The following is a 17,224-nucleotide window of genomic DNA, read 5'->3' as shown; positions in this document are numbered from 1 at the left end:
TGTTCCCAATACTAGTTTTAGACATTAATTCATAATATTTCATACAAATTTCTGTGATTATTTGTGGCTTTGGTGCTAATTTAATTCCATAAAATTCAATTTTCATCAAAATGAGCTGAAACTTGGCATGGGAACACCTCTCAGTCTAATGAAGCCACATGGGAAAAAATCAAGCGCAAAGTTGTTATAATGTTACAATTTGGATGTTGACTTAGAAGGTATCAGAGATATCTAACTAGATGATCCCAATATGTTATTCTTATGGGCTTCATTTGGAATTTTGACACCAAACTTCATATACAGGCATATTGTTGTGTGAGAAGCCTTCATGCCAAATATCAGACCATTCTAAGCAATTTTGTAATTTATAACAATTTTTAACCACGGTAAACACTACAAAAGCATAAATATTTCAATTTCAGCAATGCATTTAGCATTGAAATATTTAGTAATACAAGAAATAATTATTATACACTTGAAACTACAGGTGCCATAATTTTTAGAGAGACACAGAATATAATAAAAATATAATACTAGAACCAAAATAATAACTAGTGGTAGGTATATACAATACCACCGCCACTGGTGCGTGGAACAGGGATGTGGCTAACCCTCACTCCTGTTCCAATTACCAGTGGTGGGGATTTCACATACCCGCCACTGGTGGTTCACCAGTGGAGGGTATCCAGAAATACCCGCCACCGGTGGTCTCCCGCATCGGTAACCCTAGGAAGGTTCTCTAGTGGTGGGTATCCGCGAAATACCCATCACTGGAAACCCTTCCTATATATATTACAGGGCGAGACTTCGCGAAATTTTTGTATCCGAGACGCGCGTCTTTCTCACAGACCAGCAGCGCTCCTCTGCAAAACCCTAGGCGGAGCCCTGCCCAATTCCGTCGCCGCCGCAGCCGCCGCCCTTCCCCGCCGCCGCCATGTCGCAGCCAGACAAATCCGGGGCCGGGGGGTCGCAACAGACGACAAGGAGCGGGAAGCCCCTCGCCCCGCAGGCCCCCCCGCCGGCCGCCGGACCCGCCTTGCCGCCACTCGGCCCGTATCGCCGGGGGCGCGGCCGAGCCGCCTCAACGCCGCCACCTCCACCGGCCGCCTCCGCCCCGGCCGTCTCCGCCGCCGACCCCGCGGCCGCTGCCACGGCCCCGGCCGTCTCCGCCGCCCACCCCGCGATCCCCTCTGCCCCGGCCGTCTCCGCCGCCACAACTCCTCCGCCGGCTAACGAAGCCCCTGTCCCGGTGAGTCAAATTAGGGTTAAATTAGGGTTAAATTAGGTTAAATTAGGGTTCAATTAGGGTTAAATTTTTTCTTAATTAGGGTTGAATCTTATTGTTTATGTTTAGTTAGGGTTTAAATATTGTCGTTTATGTTTAGTTTCTATAGTTAGTTAGGGTTGAATCTTGCTGTTTTTTTAATTAGGGTTGCTGTTTATGTTTAGTTAGGGTTTAAATATTGTTGTTTATGGTTAAGTGTTGATGTTATTGCTGTTTATGGTTTAATGATACATGCATGTGATGCCGACCATCGTGTCGGTTGATATGAGGAATGTGGGCCCGGCAATCGTGCCGGGTCGTTGAGAAGGGTCCGGCCATCGTGCCGAGGGGGTATATGTGGGTGGGAGTTTTTTTTATGCAGGTATAACATTCGGGTAGACTCATTTGTTGTTTTACAGCAATGGTCATGCCGAAATTTTCTTGTTTTACAGTATAGGTCATGCCGAAATTTTCCTTTTTTTAAATTACTTTTATAAGTGTTGGATAGGAACCTTAGGCTCACGTTGAAGCGGGGGCATCTTCCTCGGGCTCGGAAATTGCCATGAGCGAGGAGCAGCTGTTCCTTGAAGGAGCCGAGGAGCAGCTGCTCCTTGAAGGAGCAGCTAATGAGGAAGAAGCTCAGGCTACGGAGGCGACTACTCAGTCGAAGTCCAAGCGTGGGGTGAACAAGGTGCCGACGAAGTCGTGGGTCGTCACCAAGCTGAACAAAGAAAACTACCCGGAGGAACCGATGGAGGCCGCAGAAAGATTCTCCAACACATGCAATGCCATCGTACGGGTACGCGCTCGGATCTATCAAAGATGGAGCGACGTCCCGGAAGCTGTGAAGCAGGACTGTTACGAGGCGGCATGGAAGCGGTTCGTGCCTGCCAATGATGAGATCAAGAGACGGTTGGAGTGACGGATGCACCAAGTCATGAGGAAGGGCTAGAGCACGTGGCAGTATAACTGCCGAAAGCTCATCGACAAAGACTGGAAGACAGAGGTGAACAAGCACTGGAAGGGGATCTCGGAGGAGGACTGTGAGAGGTTCAAGGAGTGGGTCAGCTCAGATGAATTCAAGGCCAACCAAAAATGGTACAAGGAGCTTCGTGAGAAAAGGCCCTTCGACCACCGCCTCGGCAGTCGTGGACGCCCCGGAAAGGAGAAGGTGTGGGCGAAGGAGGACGCCGCATTGGACCAAGCCGGTATACAGCCGAGGGTCCCAACTTTGCTTCGCGGTGAGCGCTCCAGCAAATGGATGCGGTCGTCCATGACCGCAAATCAGTGGGCGGGCCTGGAGCCTATGTCAGAGAAGCAAGAGGCTGCACTCGTAAGACCTCGTCCTGACATCTTCTTTTACCGGTTGGGCTTCTTATACTCACATATAATATTAACACTGAGCATGTTGTTTTTTGTATATAGGGTGCAATGGCAGAGTGGGAGTCGGATGGCTCCCACTCGTCTATCAACCAACAGTGGGATGATGCCATCAGCTAAGCTCTGCAACGAAATGAGCACGGGGGCCATATGCATGGTGTCGGTTCCGGGCCCTTTCGCAGGCAGATGGCGAAAGAGCAAGGTTTCCGCAAACGCAGAAGGGCGTCCAGCAAAGAACAGAGCTCAGCGGACCTAGATGAGAAGATCCGGGTGTTGGCGAGGAGGAGCTCAGGAAGCTGATGCGGCTTGCAAGGGACCAGCGTGACACCGACAACTTCATCGATCACGGTGTTTTCCCGGAGGCGCCCATCCAACCAACCCCACCCGCATCGGATCCGTCGCCGCGAGGGAATAAGAGCACCTCATGCTTCGGCACCGAGTGCCAGCTTGACCCGCTTGGGCCACCCGACGAGAACCTCACGGTAAGTGTCTTTGCCCGCTACGAAAAATTGAGATATACCACTATCATGTTCCAATCCATTAATGATGTTGCCATGTTTGTGATGCACAGAAGGGCGTCAAATGCCGGCTACACATGCCGACGGTGGGGAACCCTTTGGGCGCGTGCGTGTTGCTGATGCCGCGCGCGTACGGCCGTGGTGCACCACGTGACCCTGCGAGACTACATGGTCAAGGTGCAGGTGGACTCCGTTCTCAGGGGCTTCGAGGACAAACCGGTCCCTTATCCTCCGCACGAAGAGGCGACGACCCTAAGGGATTGCGTCAACTCCTACCTCATCTGGCCTAGGAGGTTGGTGGTCCTCGCTACGGAGCCGTCTCCATCTCCGTCCCCCCGCCTCGGTCCGTCTCCACCCGCCCGGCGCATGACGTCTCCGTCGCCGCTTGGCGCCTCACCCGGTCCTTTCGACTACGAGCCCGTGGAACGAGACTTCTCACCTGCGGCGGAGTGCAGCGACGACAATGCAGGCGAAAATCCTCCGTCGCCGCCCAAACCCGAAGCCCCGAAGCCATCCGCACCAAGACCCGTTCCTCGGAGAGCCGCAGCACAATCGGCCCCGTTGGAGAGCCGTCCAAGTGCCCCTGCTGGGATGCAGGTCCCCCAGAAACCGGACAGTTCCGATTTCTTGAGATGCAGGAAAAACAAAAGGGGGACAGGCGGCAAGGCAAGCAAGGGCTCCTCCAAGGAGGCGAAAGAGTCGTCTTCTACGGGAAGACAACCAAAGACCGCGCCGCAGATAGAAGGGATTTGGGAAGAGCGGCCAGACATTCTGAAGATGCCCACCCACCCCCGTGTTGGAGATAGATTGCCTGATGGGTCTTATTTCGTGGACATGCGATTCTCCCAATTTTTGTTGTTCCACGTCGGACAACCGATGGTGACCCAGGATGACCTGTATCGCCTGCCACGGGAGATGCAAGAGCTCCATGATAAATACATGAATGTGGCATCATCAGGCGCAGACCTCCAGAATCTGCAAATCAGGGTTCGAGTGCCAAAGCATTATGGCTTCTTCGACTCCAATACGGGGGAAATCCAGAAGGAAAACGACGTTACTTTCGGCATTGATTTCCTCGACTTGTTTCACCTCTTCAACCGCACGTGCCTCGACAACGCCATATTAAGACTGTGGTGTGTACATTACACAAGGGAGGCCTATAGGGTGAAGCAATATGGGATGGCCGTCGCCGACCCCCTACTCTTCAACGTCACTTTGCTTGGTCCAGACCCATTGTTGGCCGAAAGTAGAACATTGGCGATTGAATACCTCACTCAATTCGTCTTGAAGCACAGAGACCGCCATTTCGTATTGATATTGTACCATCTACAGTAAGTTGTTTTCAATTCGCGTGAATACATAAATCTTTTTCCGTCGGAAGACTTGCTTGTTATATTATTTGGCTAATAAAATGTGCGTATTTTTGTGAAACAGCGGCCATTGAGTGACAATCGCCATCTGCCTCGATATGGGAGGGGTCACATATTTTGATCCACTAAGACGCAAGGGGAATGAACCACAACGCGACTTTGGGCCCATCAAATATGTCATTGACTCAGCCTATCGCGACGCGGTGAAATGGTACGGGATGACTGGCTTCAGCCGCAATCCTGACGCTCCCCTCAGGCACAATTTCAACTTCCCCTGCGAGCAACAGCCTGAAGGATCCGTCTACTGCGGTTACTACTGCGCGCACACTATTCAGCAGATGATCAGCGACTTCAAGCCAAAGGGGAAGAAGACCTTCGAAGAAGTGAGCAATTGGTTTCTGGCCAACGCCGAGTTAGGGCACAACTCAGAAATTCTCGTGTACGAGATCCAGAAGGACATCAGCGAAATCCTCAACAAGTAGGTCCTCAAATCGAGCGGGGATTACTACGGCGGGGGGATTGTCGCCAAAAGTGGCTACATTGTGTGGAATACTTTTATTTGTGGCTCATTCTTTCAAACACTTTGTATACACATGCATGTGACTTGAATGTTTAAGTCGTGTGAAACTTTGTAATATATTTGCTGCTATTTCTGTTTCTTTGGTGTTGTATATTGTGCTGCTTTTATTATCTGTGCTGTGCTGTATTCTTGCTATTTCTGTGCTACAGGAATATTTATTTTTATAAATAACTCATTTATTTTTTTGGGAAAAAATAGTACCAGTGGCGGTTAAGAACAACCGCCACTGAACACATAGCAGTGGTGGTTAGGCAGGACCGCCACTGAACAAAGTTCTTGTGGTTGTGGCCATAGACCGCCACTGGAAAATGTCCAGTGGCGGGTACTTCGCCCACCACTGATGTACTCCACGCACTTTTCGGGTGGTGCCGGAGGGATTTACAGTGGCGGTTTGTGGGTATTCGGTGGCGGGTATTTTACCCGCCATTGTTGATCTTGGAGCAGCAGTGGCGGGTATTTTACCCGCCACCGGTGCCAAAATCTCCAGTGATGCAGAGTTAGTGGCGGCGTGATCACCGCCACCAACCCCATTTTTTGACCGCCACTGGAGGGGTTTTCTGGAGTAGTGTTGGATTGCTTCCTCACAGGGTGTTGAGGGGGTGATATGAGGATTGTGTTGTTTAGTGTTTAGTAAATAGGTTAATCACTTCACTTAGTAGACACTTCTCATCCTCTACCTAGACGTTGTCATTAGTGTGTCTCTCCAGATATTTTTGCTGCTGCATAACCCCACTTTACCCTCCTTTGAGACATGTTGCACTAAGGCAATCTTTCCGGATTCGCTCCGCCTTACAGCCTTGCTTCCCATTGTCATTGCCATTGTAGCACGTGTGTGGCCTAGCCCATAAGGGCCATGCGGACTTGACGTCATCCCCACCTTCCTCCAGTATCTCACTGGCAGTCCCTCGTGAGTGCGGCACGCACCTTTTTCTTTGTTTCGGAGCGGGGCGCGTACTATTACCACTACGTACCACACCACCGGGCAGCTGGCCTTCATGCCGAGTCTTCCTCCGCCGCCAACTCGACGTCGTCGTAACCAAGCCTAACCAAACCTCCATGCTCACTGGTACTTTGACGTCACTATAGGTAGGTCTCCGTGGGTCTTGAGTTCGGCAAGACGACTTCGGTTCACCGGTGCCACTCCAACCGTACGCGGATCTCATCATTGGCAGGCACGAACCGCTTCCATGCCGCCTTGTAACAGTCCTGCTTCACAGCTTCAGGGACGTCTCTCCATCTTTGATAGATCTGAGCGCGTCCCCGTACGATGGCGTTGCATGTTGTAACATCCCAAAATTTCAAACTCTTTCATAAGCATCATGCCACATTTGCATGTTTGAATCAAAATTTGATTTCCAAAAGGCTTTAAAAAGGTTTTATTTCATTTTAAACCTTGGACTTTCACCCATTTGAGCTTTGGATTTTAAACCAATAGAGTTTATCTATAAAAAGGGGTTTATTGCATAAATGAGCTATCCCATAAATTTTAATATTTATTTGGAGTTGAAAAACTATTTTATTTAAATAGTTATAAAGCCCTAAAGGCATTTATAGGGCAAATGTATTTTTATATATTTTATTTGGAAGGGAAATTAGTCCCAAAAGTTGAATCATATTATAATATGATTTTACAAAAAAATTTGGAATTTATTTGGATCGATTTGGAGTTCAAAATCAAAAGATACAAAGAAAAAACAGAAAAGGAAAAAAAAAGAAAAAAAGGGGAAAACCAGACCGGCCCGGCCAAATGGGCCGAACCGGCCCAGTCCTGCCCGAGCCGGACCGGCCCAGGCAGCGCGCGCGCCCGCGCGAGCCACCGACAGGTGGGCCCCACCTGTTGGGTTTGTCTTCCCTGCAAGGAAAGTGCCCGCGCGCGCAATCCCGCCGCCATCGCCGCCGCCCCGTCCGCTCCGTGCTTCCCTCCCCTTGCCGAGCGCGTCACTATAAAGCCTGACCATCCCCGAACATTTCCCCCTCTGCTCTCGCCCGATTACGCCCCCAGGCTACCGCAATTTCTCGCCGCCGTTCGCCACTGCCGCCGCCGCGTTCTCGCTCGCCGCCGACGCACCAGTGAGTCGTCCTCACCGCCGCTTGCCTCTCCCTCTTCCTCTTTTCCTTGCGGTCATTTTGACGCGCTGCAATCTCCGTTCGGTACACCGCAGCCCAGCCTCGCCGTCGACCGAAGCTCCGCCGCCCGCCGTCACGGTCACGTCGTCCTAGGCGTCATCTCCGGCCACCCGAAGCGAACCGCTCCACCAGTGTCTCCATCTCGTCGCGCCGTGTCTTCCCTGAGCTTCCCCGAGCCGAGACCCTGCCAGAAACGCCCGCCGCCGCGTCCCCACGTTGCCAGAGCCTCGCCGAAACCCTAGCGCCGCCGCCGGTAAGCCATGTTCAATCTCGACCATCGGATCTCGTTTAACGGTCAGGATTATATCACTTAAAATCGAAGGGGTACGGTTAGATCGCAGCCGTCCGATCCTTTTAAGTTAGATCCCACGGCCACGTTTTATTCTATTCCCCGAACCGGTACCGGCCAATCACAGCGCGACATGTGTCCCCCGTTAAAATGAAAACTTAATCCCCAGTTTAATTGAATGACAGTTTTGCAGAAAAACCCTTAGAACTTCAAATGCTTATAACTTTAAACCACTGGGCCAAATTTGACAAATTTTACCTTTCTGGAAAGCTCTCAACCTATAAAATCTTTTGGCACTGTTTAAATTCAAAATTTATAAATGGTTTCTGGAGCTATTTACAGAATAGGGTTTGATGCCATTTAATTCATAACTAATTATTTAAAAATCATTTTGACTTGAAACCAGTGCCCAAAAATTTGTTTTAATGTCCTCTGTTCATTTGGAACAGAGAGATAAATTTTTGATTAAATCTTCTGGCTGGTTCTTTTAAAAGCCTTGTTTTAAGCTTTAATGTGACCTTAATTTGAAAACCCTAATTTGGCTTTTCTTTTTGGTTTAACTTTGATTAAACCTGTTGACCAGTGTTTTAAATATTATTTGCCTAAGAAATTGAAACCCTTACTCGACAAATAAAATAAACCAAATCATGTCATCGTAGCATACTTTCTTTTGTCGTGATGTGAATTGTGTGTTTATGCTTGTTTATTTTAGTTTACTCGGAGAGCGAACCTTGTGACTGTGACGAGTGTTTGAACTCCAACTGCTACCAAGGCAAGTTCACTTTGATCATTATCCTATTATTATTGTTTTTAAAATACTTATGCATTAGTGTTGCTTGTAGAATGCATTGATAGGATTATTACTCATACTTATGCTAGCTATGATTTGACCTACTAGCGATAGGGTTACCTTTGCCATGAAAACCTCCACCAATAGCCACCGTGATTAGATATTGCTTAGCCATGCTATGTTAGTATACGTGGGAGGGAATCTCAATCATTGTGAAACTGATAATGTGGAGTAATTTTGGAAACTTGGCAAAACAACCGTAATGAATCATCCTGGGTGGACGGCTTTGAGGATTCGAGATGTTATGCGACGTCAGGTCCATTTCTATGGGTCCCTCTGAGTCGAGTCCCCGTGGATTCGGGGGCGGATCATCCATGGACGTCTCCCCGTGGATTCGGGGAGCGCTTGCGTCGCAATTGTGGAATGCCACCCGGGGTAACCAGAGGCTTTACTAGTTTTCCTGTTTAGTAGCTTCCAGTACAACCACATGCTAAATGGGCTCTGACAGGATGGATGTTAGAAATATGAACCCGGATCCGAGGATGACATCGGTATGTAGCCGTGTAGGTGGGAGCGCGTCCCTCAGGTGGTCTGGGGGATTATGTTCTGAAAATTCCTGTAATTGATGCCGTTGCTACTCTACCCTGAGGACAGCAAGGGATTAACACATCAATTTCTTGTGGGTAAAGTGTACCATCTCTCAAGAGTGTCAAACTAAGTACTTAGCCGTGTCCCCGGTTACGGACAATTTTGAGCAACTAGATTTGGGGGCTGTAAGGAAGGTCTCACTCATTCCAATTTCTTAATAAAATGAATGGTTTGAACTTGGGTTAGGAGCATTGATGTGTCTACTCAATGTCCTTAGTTTAATAGGAGCATCGGTGTTTCTACCCGGTGTCCATTAGTTATCAATATTGTAACATTCAATTGTAGTAAGATAAATTATGTTTTGCTAACATGCCAAAAAGCCTGAACCCCACTATGCCATAAATTGCATGTACTTGTTAGGACTGTTATAACTTCCAGGTGAACTTGCCAATACATTCAATGGGGCCGGGGCTGAGGTGGGGTAGGGGAAGCAGGTGTAGCACGGCAGGATCCTTCAAGGTGTCCCGGGCGGTGACAGCGCCAGCAGAGACGTGGCTCTCTGTAGGCGGTGACGAGGTGGCCGGAGCTCAGGCATCTGAAGCAACGACCCCATAGGCACTTAAATAGCGCGGCCCGTCGCTCCTTTGCAAGCCTGGTGGAGTCCCGTTGTGCCTCTCCTCGATTGCCGCGACGCCACCAATGTGGTCGGCGCGCAGTTTGCCAGCCATCAATGGCAGCAGGCTTCATGAAGTCGTCGTTTTGTCGTGCCGTCCATGAAGGGACAGGGCGGGAGGGCGTCGCCACACGAGCACTCGAGGGCCACCTAGGAATTGAAGGGGGGGGGGGGCGCGGCTCCCTAGCGGCTTGACTGCGTGGTTGACCTGGGGGTGGCCTCCCCGGCGGGGGAGGAGGGAGGTCGAGTGCTTTCGAGTTGTCGTTGACGAGACGGGGCTGTCCGAAAGGCGCGGAACCGGGAGGTGGAGGCGGTGGCCGGTGAGCCATAATGGCGGATCTTTGCAGGTCGGAAGCATTGAAGGCGGCCCGAATTGAAGTTGTTCGAACTGTCGCGTTGGGAGCGGCCTGCTCCTCGGTAGGGGATCTTCTGTGGGGTGGGGTGTAGATCCGTGGCGGGGGCTTCTCGATCTGCTCACGGGACGGGGAGGGAGGAGCGGCCGGAGCCGCCGGCGACGGCAAGGAGTCGGGGACGAACTCCCCCTCCTCTTCCTCCTCGCAAGCATCGGCCTGGAGAAGCGGGCCGGGGACGGTCGGAGAAGGGGGGAGAGTGGTGTTGGGGACTGGATCCGGTGGCTACAGGGGTGTAGGTGGGGGCTGGCCGATGGGGATGCCGGGGGCGGGGTTGGCGCCGCCGTCGCCCGGGACGGGAGCAGGTCCATCTCTTACTTGGTTCTTTCTTCGTCGCTCCGTTTATCACGTTACTTGTCTTTTTTTGTAAATCTGTCATATGGAGTGCAGCAAATCTACTTGCTGTTGCACACACCAAGGAGAGTCATTTTCAGCTCATGAGATGTGTGTTGTGCTACATCCAGGGCACCTCACGCTATGGACCGTCGCTACACCGGTTTGCCTATCAGGGTTTGGTGGCTTACTTTAAACTATTGGGCGGAATGTCCAGACACCAGGAAATTCACTTTCAGCTTCTTTCCACATACAATATTTCGATCGAGTTCCACTATATATCATAAGATAACTGGAAAAAAATACAATTCACCCCACTCTCAGAGTTCTTGACATCCAAGACCTATGTTACGACTACAAGTTCAAACAATAAAAAAATAAAAAGTATTATGACATTCGACTCTCAGGGTCGCCAAATCTCATATTAGAGAGCAAGTCTTAGTCATTGTAACGTTGACACCTTCAACCCAGAACCAGCTTGCAAAATTCAATTCCCTGCGCACTTCACTGCATCTTCCTTCCTCTTCTTGCTTCTTTCCTGAGACTCCTCTGCTACATCCTCTAGCCTTCTTTTGTCTGTCCTTGCAAGAGCCACCTGATGTTAAAGAGATAGTCTTCTTGCAATGCCTCCACACCTGCTATCAAATTTTTCTTATCATTATCCAATTGTACCCAGGCCCGCGCCCGGTATTTCATAAATGCACATGCTGTCTCACATAAAATATCATCTCGGTAGGAGAGATGGAACTAGTTTTTTTTCCTCTCAAAACATGCCTTATTTCTTAGTTTCTGTTAGCATACAGGACTTGGTCTTCGGTAGTTACCTTAGCATGCCCCATGATCTCCAGTTTTCTTGTACGTGGGATCATGGCTTGTAGCATGTAATCGGTATATATACCGTGCTCTGAGATCAATACGAGTTGTGTTGCCTCAATCTCTCTTTCTCTAACTTACATGGTATCAGATTTCCGCGATCTTTTCGCTTCCGCAACCATGGACGGCGATCTCTCTGACAACGACTCCGTCCTCCCAAATCTCTGACAAAGCTCGGTGGGTGGTCCGTGGCTTCTGCCAACGCGCCGGCGTCGACTTCGCTGAAACCTTCTCGCCCGTCGTCAAGCCGGCTACAGTGCGCACGGTGCTGCACCTTGCTGCATCAAGGCACTGGCCAGTGCACCAACTGGACATCAACAATGCCTTCCTTCACGGAGTCCTCGCCGAACGGGTACACTGCCAGCAGCCGACCGGCTTCATCGACACCACGTGCCCCGACGATGTCTGCCTCCTGAACAAGTCACTCTATGGCCTGAAACAGGCTCCGCGGGCTTGGTACCAGCGGTTCGCCGCCTTTCTGCAGACCATTGGCTTCGGCGTCACTTGCTCCGACACGTCGTTCTTCGTTCTTCGGCAGGGCGACGCGATGGCCTACCTCCTCCTGTACGTGGACGACATCGTGATCACGGCCTCGTCAAATCGTCTACTTCACGAGATCATTGGCAGGCTGCGTGCTGAGTTCGCGCTGAAGGACATGGGGCCGTTGCACTTTTTCCTCGGCATCAACGTGCGGCGCACCATCGACGGCTTCTTCCTCTCACAGGAGCAGTATGCTCTGGAACTCCTGGAGCGCGCCGGCATGACAGACTGCAAGCCTGCCACGACGCCGGTCGACACCAAGCCAAAGCTCTCATCCACTGCCGGGAAAGTGGCGGCGGACAGCACCCTCTATCGCAGCATCACAGGAGTCCTGCGGTACCTTACCCTGACACGGCCTGACCTCTGCTACGCCATCCAGCAGGTGTGCCTCCACATGCACGAGCCGCGAGACGTCCACTGGGCTCTCATCAAACGTGTCTTGCGGTACATCCGCGGAACCCCCGGCTATGGTCTGCAAATCCGGCCGTCCGCCTCCAGCGAGCTCATTGCCTACTCCGACGCCGACTGGGCCGGCTGCCCCGACACACGGCGATCTACATCAGGCTACTGCATCTACCTCGGCGATTCACTCATCTCCTGGTCCTCGAAGCGCCAACTGACGGTCTCGCGGTCCAGCGCCGCGGCAGAGTACCGCGCCGTCGCCAATGCCGTCGCCGAGTGCTCCTGGCTGCACCAGCTGCTCGGCGAGCTTCACTCGGGCGTCAAGTCAGCCTCCGTCGTCTACTGCGACAATGTCTCCGCCGCGTACCTGTCAGCCAACCCCGTGCATCACAAACGCATTAAGCATATCGAGCTCGATGTGCATTTCGTGCGAGAGAAGGTGCAGTTGGGTCATGTTTGCATTCTGCACGTGCCGACGGATCAGCAGTTCGCCGACATTATGACCAAGGGACTACCTACTGCGTCCTTCAATGGCTTCCGCTCCAGTCTATGCATCACCAATGGCGCCGCTAGGACTGCGGGGGGGGGGGGGGGGGGGGGGGGGGGTGTTAGCATACAGGACTTGGTCTTCGGTAGTTACCTTAGCACGCCCCATGATCTCCAGTTTTCTTGTACGTGGGATCATGGCTTGTAGCATGTAATCGGTATATATACCGTGCTCTGAGATCAATACGAGTTGTGTTGCCTCAATCTCTCTTTCTCTAACTTCCAGTTTCCATATCACCCAAATATTGTAGCTAAACCTACAATCTGTAAATTTCTATTTATGTACAACTGTTGTGGTGACCACCAAATATATTGAGTAATACATCCAGGTATGGTTTTCGTCCCTATCACCATATATACTTATTACGCGCCAAATACATTTTGCCACAGCACAATCAAAGAAAAATGATTGATAGCTAGTTTCTTGTGCGTCACAGAATTAACAAGTTAATTGTATATATCCCCCACCCATTTCCTTTTTTCTACAATTTTTTCCTAGTGTCTATTGCATCATGCCCCATGTTAACCACAACAAGATCTTATTTTTCAAACCACACCTTTTGTGGCTGCTAGTGTTCCACAGAACCACGGTCATCACTAATTTTCTCACAGTGAATCCGACGCATGTGTCCCACATACCAGATGCCCCTAGCTATGGCTGGAGGTGGATGCTCTGGTAGCGTGTTGGACGGCTACGAACACAAGGACACACATGGAGGAGGAGATAAAAAATGGGGTCAGGTCGGTATATAAAGCCTGTTAGCAACTGACGCGTGGCACTTACACGTGGGCGCCATCTGTCAGAACGTCTGTTAAACGTACTAAACCGGAATATTTGGATTCCTTGGAAGATCTGCCTCAACAGCGATGTGGTTCCGTGAGACAATTAGCGACAACTATGGTTCTGTGAAACTTTAGCCACAAAAAATGTGGTTTTCTTGAACTTACTCTCATAAATTTGCAATAAAATGGTTGTGTGCATCGTTTAAGACAGATGATGGGGATAACCCCCTTTTCGGAAAAAAAAGCAGAAAAATATCCATGCTTTGCTACAGACTAAAATTACTCCCTTCGTTCTAAAATATAAGGGTTCTAGCTTTGTCCTGAATCAAACTAGCTTATTATTGTTTGACCAAGTTTGTAGAACAATATCTCAACATCTACAACACTAAATTAGTTTTATTAGTGATATACTTATTTGATATTGTAGATATGAGTCAAAGTTTTGCTACAGACTAAGATTACTCCCTTCGTTCTAAAATATAAGGGTTCTAGCTTTGTCCCGAATCAAACTAGCTTATTATTGTTCGACCAAGTTTGTAGAACAATATCTCAACATCTACAACACTAAATTAGTTTTTATTAGTGATATACTTATTTGATATTGTAGATAACAGTCAAAGTTTTGCTACAGACTAAAATTACTCCCTTTGTTCCAAAATATAAGGGTTCTAGCTTTGTCCTGAATCAAACTAGCTTATTATTGTTTGACCAAGTTTGTAGAACAATATATCAACATCTACAACACTAAATTAGTTTTATTAGTGATATACTTATTTGATATTGTAGATATCAGTCAAAGTCTTAAATAACACGCTTTAGCGGCGCTATAGCGTTGCCGCTAACTGTAGCAGCGGTACTAAAGAAACAAATTTAAATAGCACGCTATAGAGATGCTTTAGCACTGATTTTAATCTCCTGTTAAATGTCTGAGCACGTTATTTAAAACTTTGATATTAGTATATTTTATATAAGCGTGCTCAAATTTAATAAAGTTTGACTTAGAAAAAAGCTAGAACATTTTGCATTTTGTAAAACGGAGGGAGTACATGTTTAAAGGCAATTATATACTATTGTCTATAATTTTAGACCATGTTCTATTTTTTTTTTCATCCCAATGATTTGTGCCAAAACAACAACTGACGAAAATACCAATCAGAAAACTTGTGATGAAAACAAGACTTCATGCAGCCTGCAACATCTGCTCCGCCGGCGATCTCAGGCTGAGGAGGCTGTTGGAATGGATACACGGAGTCTTCAGGATCCCAACGATGATGTGACCCACCAGACACCAGTATTGGGGCATATATATGCTCAAGTCACGCGTGGTCATATCACACACATTTTGTTATTATTGTATCTCTCTTATGAATAAAATTCTCACAGAGATAATTTACACACCAGATTAATCGCGTACAGCATATATATGGCTTGCAATGCAAATCTGCAATATAGATAAGCATCCGATGCATCATGCATTGCTCTCTAGCGTCTGGAAGAGAGTGGAAAGAGACATGCATTCATTATGAAAAGGGAACTGAACCTCGATCTTGCGACTCTGATACTTTATCTTCTCAAGATCTTAAATTCATTCATAAGAACCTCTTGGGCGAACAGAGATCGATCTCACAACAATATCGTCCATAGTCCGTAACTGCTTGTCAATAAGAATCACTTTGCATAATGTATCCCTTTGTGGCAAAAGTTCTCGTGTATGTCATGATACATCAATGTTTTTTCGGACTTAGAAGTTAAACTAGCAATTTCGTGTGAATCTTACATGCTATAAATTACTTCACTAAGATATTGGGGAACCACATATGTGAACCGTGTAGAAAACAAATGCCTACAAATCATTAACTCTATATATGCGCCAACAGAGAGAGATGGCCGGCAACTAAATAAAATTTTCCTATGCAGAGAATTCGACAGAACTACTGTAAAAAAACAGAACGTTGATCATGAAACAATATCGCCCTATATCAAACCAACATATATATTTGACAAACAAATTAATTAAGTATCGATTGGCAGCAAAGTCTAGAAATGATCCCTCCACTCAACTAAAAAACGTATGTATATATATATATAAATATATATATACATACATACATACATATATATACATATATACATACATACATACATACATACATATATATACATACATATATATACATATGATCTCTCAATTGGCAAAACCAGATGCTTTTAGTCCCTCTTTCGGGTTTGGGTGGTTTTGACTCCACGTGACACCGTTTTCCCTAAGATATTTTCCAGATCGGATGCCACAATTCATATTTGAAGGACAGGTAGGAAAATAATGCTATCGAGACATCCGAGTGGAAAATTATAGGAGGCAAACAGCTCAACATAGATTCAAAACACTTCAAAATCTGGGAGAGGGACCAAAACTATCCGATTTTGCCAATTGAGGGACTAAATGTATACAATTTCGAATTGAGTGTAATCATTTCTAGACTTTACTGCCAATTGAGGGACAAAAATATACTTTTTTTCTATAAACCAAGAGACTCATAAACCAACAACAATAATTCAATACAATCAACCGATTAAGTTGCATAGCACATATGCACACCACACTTCGACACGATAATAGAAAATTAGAAATTTAGTACAATAAACCCAGTTCCATAGCACATTATCCAGTTAATCCACACAACAATAGAGTCACAGGACAGGTAAATTATTCGAACCGAATCGGAAAGCAGAAATTAACCAGAAATAGCTATCAAAGGTCAAAGCTGATCACCATGCATATGGATTAATTCATGAGACGGCAAGATTCTAGCAGACGCAGATAGGAAATTAAAAGATACGGATCAGCCTGACTCGCTCTCGATCGGGCAGCGGATCAACGAGTACCTCTAGCTCTGCCAGTCGAGCGCGGCTTGCTTCTTGCAGTACTCGTTGTGCTCAGCGTATCCTGCTCATCGTCGACGACGATGACGTCATCGGCGTCGTCCTCCTCCACCTTCACCGCCTCTTCTTCCTCGTATTGCAGCAATTCCGATCCGCGTGAGGCGCGGATGCGAAGGGCGCGGTAGTGGCCTTTACCTTCTCCCTTGCCGGCCTCCTTTCCCCCCTCTTCCTCTTCTGCCAACTTCACTCTCTTTTCTTCCCTTGCCGGTGGATCTGCGCGCTCGGGCGCAGGCGCAGCGATGCGGCGCCCTTCATCTTCACTTCCCCTCTTCTGGTTCTTGCCACTGCCAGTCGCACGGTTTGTGGGTGGGGCGCTGGCTTGGCCGGCAGCATCGCCGCCGGGCGGCCGGAAGGCAACGGGGCGCCTCTGCTTGGTGCGGGCCATGGCAGAGATAGCTTGGTACGGTGGCGATGGAGAGAAGAAGGAGCAAGCAGGGAGTATATGAATCTGGGTTCTAGCGGCTGGGGCTGGGGCTGGGGGAGGCGATATATGGAGAGAAGGAGCAAGCAGGGAGCGCGTGAGCGAGCAAAAACCGAAAACTGAAGTGATGCCTGGCTGGATGGCATGCCCACAGAAGAAAAAGAAGAGTGGTGACGTGATGAGATGAACGCGGGTTGCGCCGCGCACGTGGGCTTTTGTCTTTGCCCCCTTCCTCTGATACGTGGGACATGGGTTGTGGTGGGGGCCATGTGTCATGGTTGGTGCTTCCGCTGCGGTCTGGTAAGTGTAGAGGTAGTCATGCTGATCAGGCACACTCTTGATAGAATTGTCTGTTTCTATTGCATTTATTTGCTATCAACTTTGATATAAACAATTA

General features: G+C 48.5%; 1 non-coding gene across 1 annotated transcript; it reads left to right on the top strand.

Annotated features, from left to right (window-relative positions):
* The first annotated feature begins 13,806 nt into the window (after positions 1-13,806).
* MIR5169B (microRNA MIR5169b) lies at positions 13,807-14,012 on the top strand. The gene has a single exon (NR_127128.1). It is a non-coding gene; the product is annotated as a microRNA MIR5169b (primary transcript).
* Positions 14,013-17,224: the final 3,212 nt, after the last annotated feature.

Source organism: Brachypodium distachyon, chromosome 5 (assembly GCF_000005505.3).
Source record: "Brachypodium distachyon strain Bd21 chromosome 5, Brachypodium_distachyon_v3.0, whole genome shotgun sequence".
Taxonomy (NCBI): Eukaryota; Viridiplantae; Streptophyta; class Magnoliopsida; order Poales; family Poaceae; genus Brachypodium; species Brachypodium distachyon.
The sequence above is the reverse complement of the archived record's forward strand: the minus strand, read 5'-3'. Positions and strand labels throughout refer to the sequence as shown.